Consider the following 14,132-nt stretch of genomic DNA (forward strand, 5'->3'; position numbering starts at 1 on the left):
TAGTCCACGTGCTGCAGTAGACATACGTTGAAGCAACAAATACCACCCTAACAAATATAACTGTAAGTTATAATAAGTGTACCATCTATTAAGTATAGTTCTATGTCACTACTGCCTCCTCCAAATGGCATTTGTAAATGTCTACGATTTCACCCAAAAAGCAAAAAAAAAAAAAAAAAAAAGGCAAGAAAAAACCACCCTGCTAGCCACTTCATTGATATTCCTCCGCCAGGTGACTGTATATTAGGAAATTCAATGAAAATCCCTTTCCTTTGACAGCTTCCTGGTAAAAAAGTATAAAATTGTCAATGCTTTGTGAGACTTATTCTCCCTTTGCAAGGAGCACACATTAACAAATTATAGTCAAGTATAACCATCCATAATTAAATTACCTTGACAGAGTACAGGTTGTGCAGTAGCTACTCTCCCTGCAACTGCATGGTTATCAGTCTTGTAAATTCGATTTACATCACTTTGCTTCATTTTTCAGCGTTGAACTGGTATGAACAAAGACTGATTTCTGACTGTAGGTTTTCAGGCAAAGATTTCCACAAAAATGTGACAGGAATTTTTTTTTCCCCCACTGAGAATAATGACTGTTTATACCAACCATGTTCTTTCTAACAACCACACAGAAGGGGGGCATGCTTTCCAAAAATCATTTTCTGCTGACAGATCAATCGTATAGATTCTTTTCATTTTCAAAAGGGTCAACCAGATATACTGTGTATCATCTAGTCACTTTATATGCAATAGAAAGAATAATCAAGTGTCTTATTTTACTGCTGATTAATAACACTCTCCATACAAATGATCAGATGTTAGTATACCACAATCTGTAAAAACAACTCACAGATTTTTAAATATTTATCTTTCTAGTATGTTCTGCACCTTCTGAAAAGTATCTGCTCTTGAAAAGATTTCTAAGTATATTATTTGAAACTACTAGGAACTATTCAGTCGTAATCTGGAATATAACTATTTTGGCTTTATAGGGAATACCTTTGGTCCTATCAGAACAGTAAGACGCACCTTTGATGCATGGGAGTAAATACAATTAGTTCACATGCTCAAAATAAGACTGTGAATAGGGATTTACAAAAACAAGGTCTTTAAACAGAAGAAAAAAATGTCTTTAGTATTAGCATATGATTATTACTAAACACTAGACCCTAAGACAAAAAAAATTAGTATCCTAATTTAGAAGTCTTGCATTGTTCTAAACCCAAGACAAGTGTAATCTATTAAAAAAACAGAGAACCTCCAAGACTACAACATTCTAAAATTATAATCTACAGTTCTGTAGTATTAAAGCAAGCTTTCAAGTTAACACTCGCGCATGGAAATAATTACTACAGATGTATACAAGTGTAGCGTACCAAGCATTAGGAACTAAACATGCAAATTCATTTGAAGTGCACTGGAGAGCTACACCACTCATACTCAGGTCTTTCCAGACGAATGATTCAGAGTATCTATGAAATACACATCTAACCTCATGTACCTTACTAGTAATCTTCAATTACCTAGAACCATTTCTCAGACAATAAAACCCCTTTTTCAGCTACTCATGTTGGTTTAAAATCTTTGACAACCTTTTTCTGCTCTTTTTATCTTAGGCAAATAGCACCAGAATTACTTGACCCCAGGACTGAGAACAGAACAATATAATGGGCTGCATTACTAACGACAATTTTTTGTGGAAATATTAATGTGCAACAGAGAATATTAACACAGAATTTTCATTACTCGCTCAGCTCCCAAGACAGCTGTGTTGAGTTTGCCATCTGTATTTCTGCACTTTGAAAATATCCAATTCATTTCTAGATAACATCCACAAGCACAGACGCAAAGAAAAACAAAAAATATTTCCTTTTGTATATATTTGCTGGAATGGTATTACTCCTCCTGAATGCTATTCTCAATGCCTAAGCATCAACCTCAAGGCTAAGACTCACTTAGAGGACATTATGGAAATTGCAACAACATATGCACTCCAGCAATACAGTTAAGAGTGTGTAGCATAAAACAGAAAACCCAGGCATATTTAATCCACTCAGGATCACTCTGCAGCAGATAAAATAAATAGAATAAGAAAGTAGCTTACGTACAACTACCTGCCAGATACCACTTTTACCTTTGACAGAATGAGAAATTATATGGAAACATTGTGCTTGAACTGTCTAGCTATCTGCATACTTAATATCTGAACACTACCTTCTCCCAGAACACTCTGTATTTAACAAGTCTTCCTACTTTTCAGAGGGAGAAACTGTTGAAAACTACACTAAATTTACACTACACTAAAATTTAACTACTTCATGAATTAGTCATTTATTCAGACCGGTTACTTCTGCATCTGTAAGGGGATCTGTTAGTCCTACTAACACAGCACACATGCTCCTATTTCAGCTCATGGCTTGTCAGAGTGGCACGTGAAATGTCCATGAGACCTCCTTTACTACAATTATAGATAACCTTCAAGAGAACTGGGTTTTTGACATCATATGGTGGACACTTATAATCACAAAAAACTGAACTACATTCTAACTTCACTTTTCCGTCACCAGCAGCACTTTTAAAGCAGGTCTCATTTTAGAGCTCCCTGAGACCAGCTTAAAAGCATCATTTAATTTTTGATTTTTTGATATATGGGAGGGTCTGCAGCAGCCAGGCAAATGTCCTCCTCTCACCTGTAAACTGAGAAAATTAGCTACAGAAATTGCTGATGCAAAATAAATATTGAAGTTAATCAGGACTGTTATTTTAGACAATGGCATTTTCCTACCTGTATTATAATTCAATTTGTCATTATATCCTTTAGAGATACTTCAATACACCAGTGCTGTTTCCAGTAGGTTCTTCCAGTCTTTTTTCTAATCCCCTTTCCTTTTCTATTTTTACATTCATGCGCTGTAGTTTATCCCGTACTCCACACCATCCAGAAAAATCTCAAAGCACTACTCATTTTGAGCCTTTTTCAAGTAACCAACCTGCGACGCTTTAAAAGGAAGCTTGGCTGTCAAAAGGCAGCTGCTTACCACTTTCTGAAAAGCAAGCCTGCTAATTCAGTAATTGCTTTTGAAAACCTCCGCCTTTGTGCCCAGCACCACGCTCTGCCACCCCAGCCCACCCCGAGGAGAAGGCTACTGCAGCGGGTCACACCAAACCAACTGGAGTTCTGCCACTTATTAAGGGCCAAATCTAGCCATTTGCTTCTAATTCCTATTTTTGCTTGACTTCACAAGTTTCACAACCTGGTGCCACGTGAAAGCCAGGCTATGAAGCTCACAAGAGGGGAAAAAAAACAAGGCACATCAAAAAGTTTCAACCAAGATAAAATTGGTGATACATTCAAGCTATTTACCAACTTCAGGTGTTCCATGATGTGACTTGTAGCAGCTTTCCATGCCGCACTGTTTGCTTAATCATTTCTCTATTCAGTTAGGAAAATAATAATTAAAAGGAAAAGTGATTTGCAAGAGTGATGGTTTAATTCATACTGTACACTTATTTCATTAGCTGAAAGCAGTTCCAGGGTTACCTGCAGCAGGCATTAGGTAAAACCTAGTACTAATACATGACTCTACTCCATGGAATTAAGATGCTGAGTAGTCTACTGCAGAAAAGCTGTAAAGTTATATGAAAATTTGTATGAAAGGCTGGTAAAAATAATTTGTGCTGTTTACTGCAACTGCTGTTCATTCAACGCAATTGTCTTCCCTGTCCCACTCCCTGGACTGACAGTTCTAGAGAAAAAAATCTGCACATTTCCTAAAAAGACGTGCTTTGGAAGGAATCTGGCAGGCTACATAACAGCAGGTCAGTGGACATGGACCTCCCTCTCCCTAATTCCGCAGCATATATTTTTCATTTTTATTTTGTACAATTGCATTTTGAGACTTTTTCTTTTCAAGTATTTTGTTGCAGGGTGCAAATGGGAAATATTAAAGCCCGGCGGACACTGTCCTAAATTAGGAGGCTGCCTCCTCATAAACCAAACTAACTCCCAACACTAAGGTCTATTTTTCGAGTATTTTCTTTCACAGGTAGTTATCCGATTCTTGCATTCACAGTGAAAGACTCGCATAGTTCTTTAATAAAATGCCATCTCGTTTCCAGTTCCCATAATCCTCTTTGTTTACAGAACAAAGTCCTAACAGGCATGCCAGAATGAAAATGGGGATAATGTTCTTTCTATTCGATGGAAATGCCTCTGCAGCTTTTCAGAACGGGAATACCAGCCATCAGCAAAACACAGGACTGGTATCTCAAACAGAGGCCAAATTATATCTGATTCACTGATCCTTTTCAGCCCTTGCCTCTACCACTCACTGACACAAAGATCTTCTGCGCTTTGACACCCCTTTTGTCTTTATTTTAGAAAAAAATAAAATGCAGAAAGAGAGAATAAGCATCTTCGAGAAGGGGAAGTACTTATATTTCGACAACTGCTTTTGTTTTAAAACACAAAAAGGTTTCTTTCCCTTTTCCTCTACTCTGCATTGTTGAAGGCAGTTTCACTATAGATGAGCCTATAGGCCCCTGCAGAGTTCTGCGCCAGCTTTTTTTTCCTAAATGATGCTAGCTGAAAGAAAACTCAGTAATAAATGTCATTTCTGTACTCTGGAGTATGCAGCGCACCTTTAATACTTTCCCAAGTATATCAATCTACACAGTAATAAAAAGAAGGATTAAACACTAATCTCTTATACCCATAATGCATCAACTGACTACACCTGCTAAAATCCAATTTGGTAATTAAAAAATATATCTACTGAACAGTCAAACCAGGAGACTACAGGGAAAGTACTGTCTCTGCAGATAGCTAGCAGAAAACAGTTTCAAAATTCAGGCACTTAACACAAACCTATTTTTACCTCTATTCATTTTCATATGACCTTAAGCAGCATAAGAAACAAATACCTACAATTATGGTGCAGCAATTAAAGGGCAGTTTTATTGCTACAGTAATGACTTAAATATCTAGTAAAAACTAGATAAGCAACTTTGCCTTTTAGTCTATCTTTAGAAAATGCAAAAAAAAAAAAAGAAAAAGTTAGCTTATTCTTTTTTTCCCTCCCCTTGGTAGCAATAAGGAGAGCAAGAACAGAGAATAGATGCTTTTATATGTTCTCTTTGCTAACTGTTCCTGGCCCAGAGTCCTTCTAGGCTTCAAGTTTCATGGTTTTTCCTAGCTCTTCTTTTTTGCTTCTTTATTCCTCCTCCTTCTGCCCTCCCTAGGTGTTCTGTTTTCTAGATCCTTTTTTTTTTAAAAACTTACTTTATTCCCTCATGCTCCCTTTTTTCCTGCCCTCTCTTTCAGCTGTGCTCCTGACCCAGGTGCAGAGGTGCCAAAGCATCACTAATTTTGGGCTGACAACCCAGGCTGCAGCTCAGGCTTCAAGCACACCTAGGCAGAAAGCGCCTGTCACTGGAGGGCTATTTAAAAAAAAATAAACTGATTAACTACCGAAATGATAATACAGGCTCCTAGAGTTTCTGTAAAGAGCCAGATCTTGCTGAAACAGGCTCATACTTTCAAACGAGCTGATGATCTGTTTCACCAATTCTACCGGTCAGCAGTTTTCCATGGTGGCTTAAGCCCCCCACACTAAGACGGGTTTAGGAACAGCAACTGAACATTCATATATCACGTTTAGGCTATCATGGGAGAAGCATGCACAGATCACATTTAGGCTGTGTATCACATTTTACCACGAAAAGAAATAAAATAATAAAATGGATTTTTTTCCTCATTGAATTACTGCTCAGGCAGAAGCAGCAAGGGTTGTATTTGCACTGCCTTCCAACAAACAAAAAATTCCCAGCTCTGACAAAATGGCAGTGATCCTGCAAACACTCCTGCTTCCCATTTTAAAAAATAGTGTGTTGAAAGAGATGCGGGACCATCTAATATTTATTCTGTGTTCTGTTGCATACCCCAGGATACCACCCGTCGCTTGGGAGCACATTTTGCAGTCCCTCCCAGGTGGCCATGGATGCAGCAAAGGGACAGTTTTCCCTGAAGTTCCTCTCCCGCTTCACAAACCAGCACAAATCTGAGCGTGATGACCCTCCACAAACATCAGTGCTGCTTTTCCTCTCGCCTCTTCTGCCTTCCTCCCTCTGGCCTGTCCAATGCTCTGGTGGCGTTTGTCACTCCCCCACAGGTCGTTCCTCTGGGCACACCACAGTCTAATTTTCCAAAGCTGCAATTATTTTTAATGATTTTTTAAAAGGCCCTTAGTCATCTTGACGTTACTGCGGCAGCTCTGTGTGCCACTTCCTTCCTAGAAGATGAATTCTGTTATCCCTGAGGGGAACCTGGAGAACCTCCCAGCCAGCAGGGCTGGACACAGACTGGGACAATGCTGTACCAGCATCCCCATGGCAAACAGCAGGCACAGCTGATCTCAAAGCAGAACCACCCTATAACACATGGGTGCTCGGTACCTTAGCAAATGTATAATGGTGAAAAAATATCCTATTTGCTTGAACACTGTGCTTTTGTATCAAAAAAGGGCAAGAAAGCCCCCAGTAGCCAAATGGGATAGAAGAGGAGCAGAGAGAGCCTAGCAGTACTTACACTGATGTGTAAGATAGCAATAAAACTCATAAAACCCAGGGATTATACTATCACTGGATCATGTCCAGTAGGCCTCAGGCAGAAAACTAGTTGCCATGGCAGCTTAATGTTATCTAGTCAGACCTCAGGTTTTTATTATTATTATTATTAAACACAGTTATCTGACCTTAAAAATCAAAAAAGCACTTGGAGACTGGTGCAGGCTGGTACGGGGTATTTCACAGCCAGGTCACAGCAGTGCTTCCCGTAACACAGCAGAGGAATCAAAAAGCTAAGGCAGTATATCTGTCTCATTATAAGGGAGTACCTATCAGTGGCAGTAACCTCTAAATGTGTATTCTCTCCCTCTACATATAGCCTTCATCATTTAAAATGGCAAAGGTGATGTGGTAATTAATCATTAATTACTTAATCATTACAGAGGGGAAATACCAAGAAAACTGGCAGGAAAATGCCTAATTTCATGTATTTGAAGGTACGTCTATCACCTGGGTTGTTCAATCAGTAGCTTGTTATAGATCTATCTGAACACACCTCACGTTCCCCCTAGATGCAATAAATGTGTGTAGATGCCTCAAAAATAAGCAAAGGACCACTAGTATTAGCCATCCTATTTAAATGTATTGGAAAGATGTAGGGAATCAGTTGACACTATTGACCATGTAAGTTCCCCTAGAACATTGCAAGACCACAGTGAAGCCTTAAAGTTGTGTTCAGTCCAACACATAGCAGCAAAGAGTAACCAGTACGTATTTTACAGGCTTTTCCTCTTGCGCTAAAATAACTACAGAGCAGAAAAAAAAATAATCCAGTGCTGGAATACTTTTTAGTGACTGACACTTACTGAATGCTCCCAGATGATTATTCGCTACTTTCACCTTCTTGGTTGATTACCTAAACCGTATTCTCAATGAGATGAAAACTGTCCATCAACGTTACCAAATCTCAACAGCACAAATAGAAAAACAAAGAGAGGAAGAGAAATCTGGCTTCTTTGGGCCTGAGCTTCAGACTCACTCCTCTGAATTGAGTCTCCAAATTATTCTTGTATTTCATGTAAAGCCCACCTGGCTCGAGCTAAGTCAGAGAAACACTAGCTGCAAGCAGAAGTAGTATTATCACTTCATGTCTAATTGCACTATATAGTGCAGACTCCTTAAAATGACCAAGACGAGGTCACTTGCATACAGCTGACACAGTTTAACTCAAAATTCAAGCAATGCTACTTCCCTTCAAGGACACCTACCATTCTTTGCATATCCTGTCTATGGATTACAAAATTACAAGGCTCAAATAATCCACTTAAATTCAAATAACAGTAATAAAATTGACAGGAATAAAAAAAAAAAGGTGTTACGCTAGGAAAAAACACTGATAAAAACTGTTCTCTTTGCAAAACGCAGACAAGTGTGACAGCAGCACAACATGGTACCTGGGTGAATACAGGAAGGAAAAAAAATAAATAAAAAATCCTCAGATACAATTTGCAGACAAATGAGAGGAATACAGACAGACTTCATTTAAGAGGTAACTTTCAATACAACCAGCACAAAATTAAGACATAGTTTAGGATCCTATGCCAAGACAGTGCTGTGCAAATTTATGCAATTTATTCCAGGTGGGAACGGACAGAGACAGACTTGGCTGAGCAGCCTCTCGTTTAACAATCGTGATTCAGTCCAGCCACAGAAGAACAGAAAAGAAAAAGAACAGGCCTTCTGATATATCTGAAGATATGCTTTGTATAATAAATGCAGCGGGTTTTTTTTTTTGTCTAGACTTTCCTGTGGGCCTTGTGAGAGCAAAACACAAGACACTTGACATTCAAATTGTGTTAGATTGGAATAATGCCTGAAAATGGCAGGGGCCTGACTGATTGAACTAGAACTGAAAATTCTACTTTTGGCAAAGCCTAAGGACGGGAGCACGATATTACCTTTCTGAACCCTCTCGCTGCCTTGAACAGCTACATGAGCTTCGAGACCAAAGATTACAGTTATAAATATCGCAATGAAAACCCTACATGTGATAATGGCTCCTACAGGGAATCATCAGGATTCATTTCTGGATGGGCCTATTAACCTAGTACTGTCTGAGTTAAGAGTGTTTTGCTGAGAAGCAGCGAGGTATTCTACTCCATGCAGCCTTGACTTTTCAATTAGGAGTCACAACATCCTAAGTTTCTTATTAAAGACTACGCAGCATCACCCACCAAAGGCCCAGACTGCAGAGTGTCTGGGGATTATCCCTACAGCAATCAGTATAATGGGACTGACCCTTGACTGAGAGCCCTTGGGTACTCGATGAAAATAGTAACTTGTAACACTTCCATGAATCCAACATGGTCCAGGCTGTCCTGGATAACGGAAACATTCATTCAGTGCTAACTTGCAGAATCAATGCATCACACAAACGAAACTAAATTTGCCTTTAGAAACCCAAGTAGTGTCTTATTCCAATAGGAAGGCATTCCTCGCTTTGCTCACCAGAATACTAAATATTCCTTTCCAAAAGGAATCTGAGCAGAAAATCCCCACTGTAATAAACATTTCAATGGCTATTTCAATTGCCATCTGTATTCCTCTCGATTTTCCTCAAATGCCTGAATTCCCCAAAAAGACACCTGTGGCATTCACTCATGAGAACAAACATCTCTTTTCACTTCCTCTCCTCCCCAAAACAATGCCAGTTTGCAAAGGGAATAAAGAAAGCCACGCTACACGTGCTATGCACTTCAGAAAATACTACCCAGTGTGTCCTACGGTAATGACCGCTGATGCAGGGATATTTTTCCTTAGGATAAGCATTATCATGAACATCTTGTACAAAGATCACCGAAACGCTGCACTTTGATAGCTAATATAAGCAGATTCATGATGTATCTAAAAGATCATGAAAGCTACTCGTGGCAAAATTCTTTCCTTTCCTGGTGCATGATGTGCAGTTCCTCTCCAATAAATCTCAGACAGTTACTATAACCAAGACATGTCTTTGTATGCATATGAAAACGCTTTCGGTCCATAAATGCAATAGTTTCACCTATCGAGAGAAGACAAAGTCATTCAGCGAGACAACATACTGAATTTCTGTTGAAACAAAACTGTAGAGCGTGAAATAGCAACCTGTCATCAGATGTTGGGAGTCTGATGTTCAGCAGCAGCAGCTAAAACCACCCTCTCCTCCCACCTATATCTGAGGGAACTGACAGTCATCAGCACGCAGGTCTGGCCAGTCTATGTCCTGCAGGCAAGGGCTGGGGTCAGACTTGTAGCTTAGGATCTATTTCACTAGGGTTTACGGATGTGTTCTGCGAAGTTTGGGTTGTTTTTTTTTTAAAAAGAGCCAACCAACCAACCAACAAAACCCAAAAAGAACCAAACCAAACAAAAAACACCCCAAACCCCCCACAAACAAAAAGCAAACCAAGCCGAAACAAGCCCCTCTCAAACACACACCCCCCCAAAAATTAAGCCAAAAAAAATAATCACAAGGTTCCTTGTTTTCTAGTCATTTCAAGTAACTTCAGTGCAGCTGTTCTCCACTACAATCTACTTTCGATTAAAGCGTGCACACTGTAATCAGAGAACCTCATTTTATATTAAACCCTACCTCATTTTATATTAAAGAGGAGGAATTGAGGTTGCCCTCAGGAGGTGGCTCCCAAAGAACAGGGCCCGAGAGCCTGCAAACACAGGCTCGGTAGTCATCTGAAAGGCACCATCCAGAACATGTGGCATCACGTGTCTACAGCTTTGTTTGCATGGGGACCACAGAGACAATACTGCAGACCTTCCTGCCCAGTGCAGAGAGTCCACGTGGCTGGTGTATAACACTTTGTCAAGGTAATCAGACAGGTTAGCAAGCAATATAATCAATTTGAGCAGCCATCTCAGCTGAGCACTCTGACTCAGGAGTAACTCAAGTTGGACGATGCCTACGGTAAATGAGCGATGCGTTATTTTGATTGGCCTCCCAGGGCTCAGATCGTGGTATCTAAAGCTCACCTTGCCATGAGAAAGGGATTTCTGCAAACTAAAAGCAGCCTCTCCAGCAGCAGGAGGAAGCAGCAAGTGAAATGGAACAGATCTGACCTTACACTAAACATCTGAGCTACGTTTTGAAATACTGGCACCGAGACATTATTACTTTCCTTTGATATGCTGCCAAGGGAAAGCAAAGAGCCACTGAAAATTGAACTCCATTTAGAAGTCACGTCCATTTTTCAATAATCCTTGTAATACTGTGTACATAACTTAAGGATGTTGCAAAAGACAACAGACTATGATGTCATAAAATAATAATACTCATGTGAAGGTTTTAGAAGAAGATTCATGCTTAGTAGTGTCGTAAGTCAGAAAAAATTACCAAGGAACATATACGTGATACCACAAATGAATACAGTAACTTGGGTACGGAGAAAGGCATTTGGGTAAAATTAACAAGACTTTTGGCCCACAAGCACACAACATGGCTGCTCTTCTTTATTGCAAGTTAATGTTGTGATAAAGTTCACTACAGTGCTTTTTTCTTAAAAATGCAGAGATGTCACTTCTGATGTGCAACTACTGGCATTTTGCCCATTATCGATTTCCAGAAGACTGGTATCACCGATCTGTATGCTTTTTCCTTAACTCCTTTGTTGCTGGATGTCTCCAATACTGCAACTCAACTTTTTCCAAAGAAAGAGAATAACTTGAGACATCTGATTTTTTAGTCATGCAGCTGTGATTTATCTGTGGCACTCAAAAAGCCCTCAGGATAAAAATCAGTAACTGCATTCAATCGATTTACAAATCACATTCAACTGTCTCACGTACAGCTGCATACCTTTGTTTTTACTTTAGCTTACCTTCAGATCCAATGGATTTCTGCTGTTTTGCCCAGTATTGCAATGTTAACTTGTTTTAGTACTAATTAATTTCCCATTCCTTAATATACCTTATCTCCACCATGCCTTCTCTTAACCTGCCTGCTATACCGGACACAACTTGACTCTCTGCCTTCAAAGTTTTCACCTAGATGCCTCCAAGTGTTGTTTGTCATAAAATCTGTCCATATTGTCAGGGCAGTACTATTGCTACGTAGGGTCCTTGTCTCTTAGACGCCAGAAGGGGAGAGACTAAAAGGGGAGAGAATAAAAGAAGTCTCAGCTCCGAAGACACAATGGTCTTCCCAAAATCTTGATGCAGGGTGGCAGAGCCAAGACAGCAACACCTTAGGAAGCAGATCCTCCTCACATCCTTACCACATGATATTTTAGGAGGAAACAACGTGGGACACATCACTTCTTTCCACTATTCCATCAAATGCATTCTCCCCATCACAACTAGAGATGCCATTATCTAGTAATGGATGAAGAGCAAACGGAACTCACGCTGTCTTTACAAAAGATTCAGAAACAATTCTTAAAGCCATTCCAACTCTCAAAACACTGTCCTGAAAACCTGTCACTATTTAAACCATGTATGGAAATCTTTGTCTTCTTACTTAAAAAAAAAAGAAAGAGTATGATTCATGGAATGGTTTCCTCTTTTGTCAAATAGGACCATTCTCTCTTTGTAGCCTCATCAGGTCAAAAGCATCGTCAAGCCTGTGGTGCTCATTGACCTGAGGGGAAAACGGAATATTTAAGAACAAAAAAGCTATGTCCTTTCTCTAGGAGAAAATGGAAAGGATCCATCTTTACCTTAATGCCTTTTCAGTCAGGCAGCAGTTTTTATTTTAAAAATATTTATTAATAATACTTGTTACTTTTCTTGGCTGTGGTCATCAACTGCAGAACACTGAGATGTGTGGGTTTTTAATGAATATAAGAAAGAAGGCTTTGTCCTTTACATTTTTCATCCGAGCCTGAAATACATTTAGAAGGCCTAGTTAACAAATGTATATAACTTGAATTAGAGGACTGGCCCATCAAAACTAAATGCAATTTTTATACTGTTTAATGCTGTGCTGTAAAACACTGCTGTTTTCCAAAATCAAATTTACCTAGTTTTTAAAAGGTGTATTTATGTTTCCAGACATAGGACTTTATTACATTTACTGGACCGATACCCAAGCCTACATTTCTCATATCTCATATGCAGATGTAGTAATGATTTGACTATTTCCCTTCCTTACCATGGATGATAAATTCCAAGAAAAACAAACAACAAACTTCCTGGGGACTTCAAGCATATCTACTACAGAATGCGATCTAAGGTAAATAAAACTGTCCAGGAAAGGAGGCAGGGAATAGGATGTAACATCTATCCCAGCCCCTATTAATGCTGCTTTACTGGGTGAGCCTGAGGAACAAACAGGAGGAGTTTCCTTGCAGAAGGTAACAGGAGATGGAGAGATGGAAGGTGAGGAGCACCCACTGCAGCCAGGCATCTAAGCCTGACCACAAGCAGTTCCTACTCCTCCTATAATCGCTACAGACCTCTGTCCTTCCAGACACGAGAAGCCATCTCAGCCACCTCCTCGGATGAGGAATTTATGCTCTGACACACAAACACACAGCTTGAGAACACAACATCAAACGACAGAGAGATGCTGTAGCCCCGAGTTCTCCCGTGCCGCCGCTGCAGGGGCAGCTCTGCCAGGCAGGCAGGAGAAGGGGTCAGGCAGGTCAGCAAAATATCAAGGGCAGCAAATTGTTTAGTGACTATTTTGTTTACTGTGCAAGTGGCTTTTGACTAGGAGGGGCGGTAATTCTTTCCAGCTTGCCTTGGGCAGTGAAAGCTATAAAAGCATTTGTAACTTGACTGGTGTCTAGGGAAATCAGGCCGGGTCCTGGGCCTGTTTCTTTATCAAGTTTGCCAAGTGGTATGCTACATGTGGCACACTTAACGTATTTCCCTCCCCCACCCCGTCTTCCCCACCCCAATTATTCCACCTAACATGTCCAGAAAGATTATTAAGCATGCCAGTCCAATAGCAAACAAAGGGCAGGCAACCAAATCCCTCCAACACTCAGTATTTAGCAAGCTGCTTTTGCAAAGGTTTACGATTTGAGCAAGAATTTGCCCTTATGCTCATGGGAAAGCATTTCCAAAATCAAATTTACCAAGTTTTTAAAAGGTATAAAAAAAAAGCCATGCAGATTCCTCATGAGAAAAATCTCTCTCAGGCTAAAGATTTGCATGGCAAGTTGAAGGAAGCAATAAATGGCTGAAAAATATTTGTATTTACAGCTTGGCAGAAGTGACAGTGCCCACTAGCAGGCATTACCAACGATAAAAAAAGAAATATAGATTTTTTTAAAGTTTATTTATGGGCCATTACGTAGTTTATGCTGCACCGCTATCACATGTTAAATTAGAAATTACAACATAGCTGGTGACAACAGGGAATTTCAGTAATAACCTTGAACAATCATTTTATCTCCCCCTCCACCAACCCTTATCTAGAAAAAAGTGCAATTTTTCTCAAAACTCCTAAAACTGAAGTCAACTGTAAAATATTACATTCTTTGAAGAATAAAAAAGTGACTTTGGCTAATACTGATCCATTTACGGAGAGGAACAATCCACCTTTCAAAACAAAAATGTTCATTTAA

The 14,132-nt window shown here is 39.6% G+C and overlaps 1 protein-coding gene across 4 annotated transcripts in view; it reads right to left on the reverse strand.

The window, feature by feature from the left end:
* CDH2 (cadherin 2, type 1, N-cadherin (neuronal)) overlaps positions 1 to 14,132 on the reverse strand; it is a 116,833-nt gene that overhangs the window by 45,517 nt on the left and 57,184 nt on the right. The window lies entirely within an intron of this gene.

The sequence above is a fragment of the Calidris pugnax genome, unplaced genomic scaffold (genome assembly GCF_001431845.1).
Source record: "Calidris pugnax isolate Ruff unplaced genomic scaffold, ASM143184v1 scaffold51, whole genome shotgun sequence".
In the NCBI taxonomy this organism is placed as follows: domain Eukaryota; kingdom Metazoa; phylum Chordata; class Aves; order Charadriiformes; family Scolopacidae; genus Calidris; species Calidris pugnax.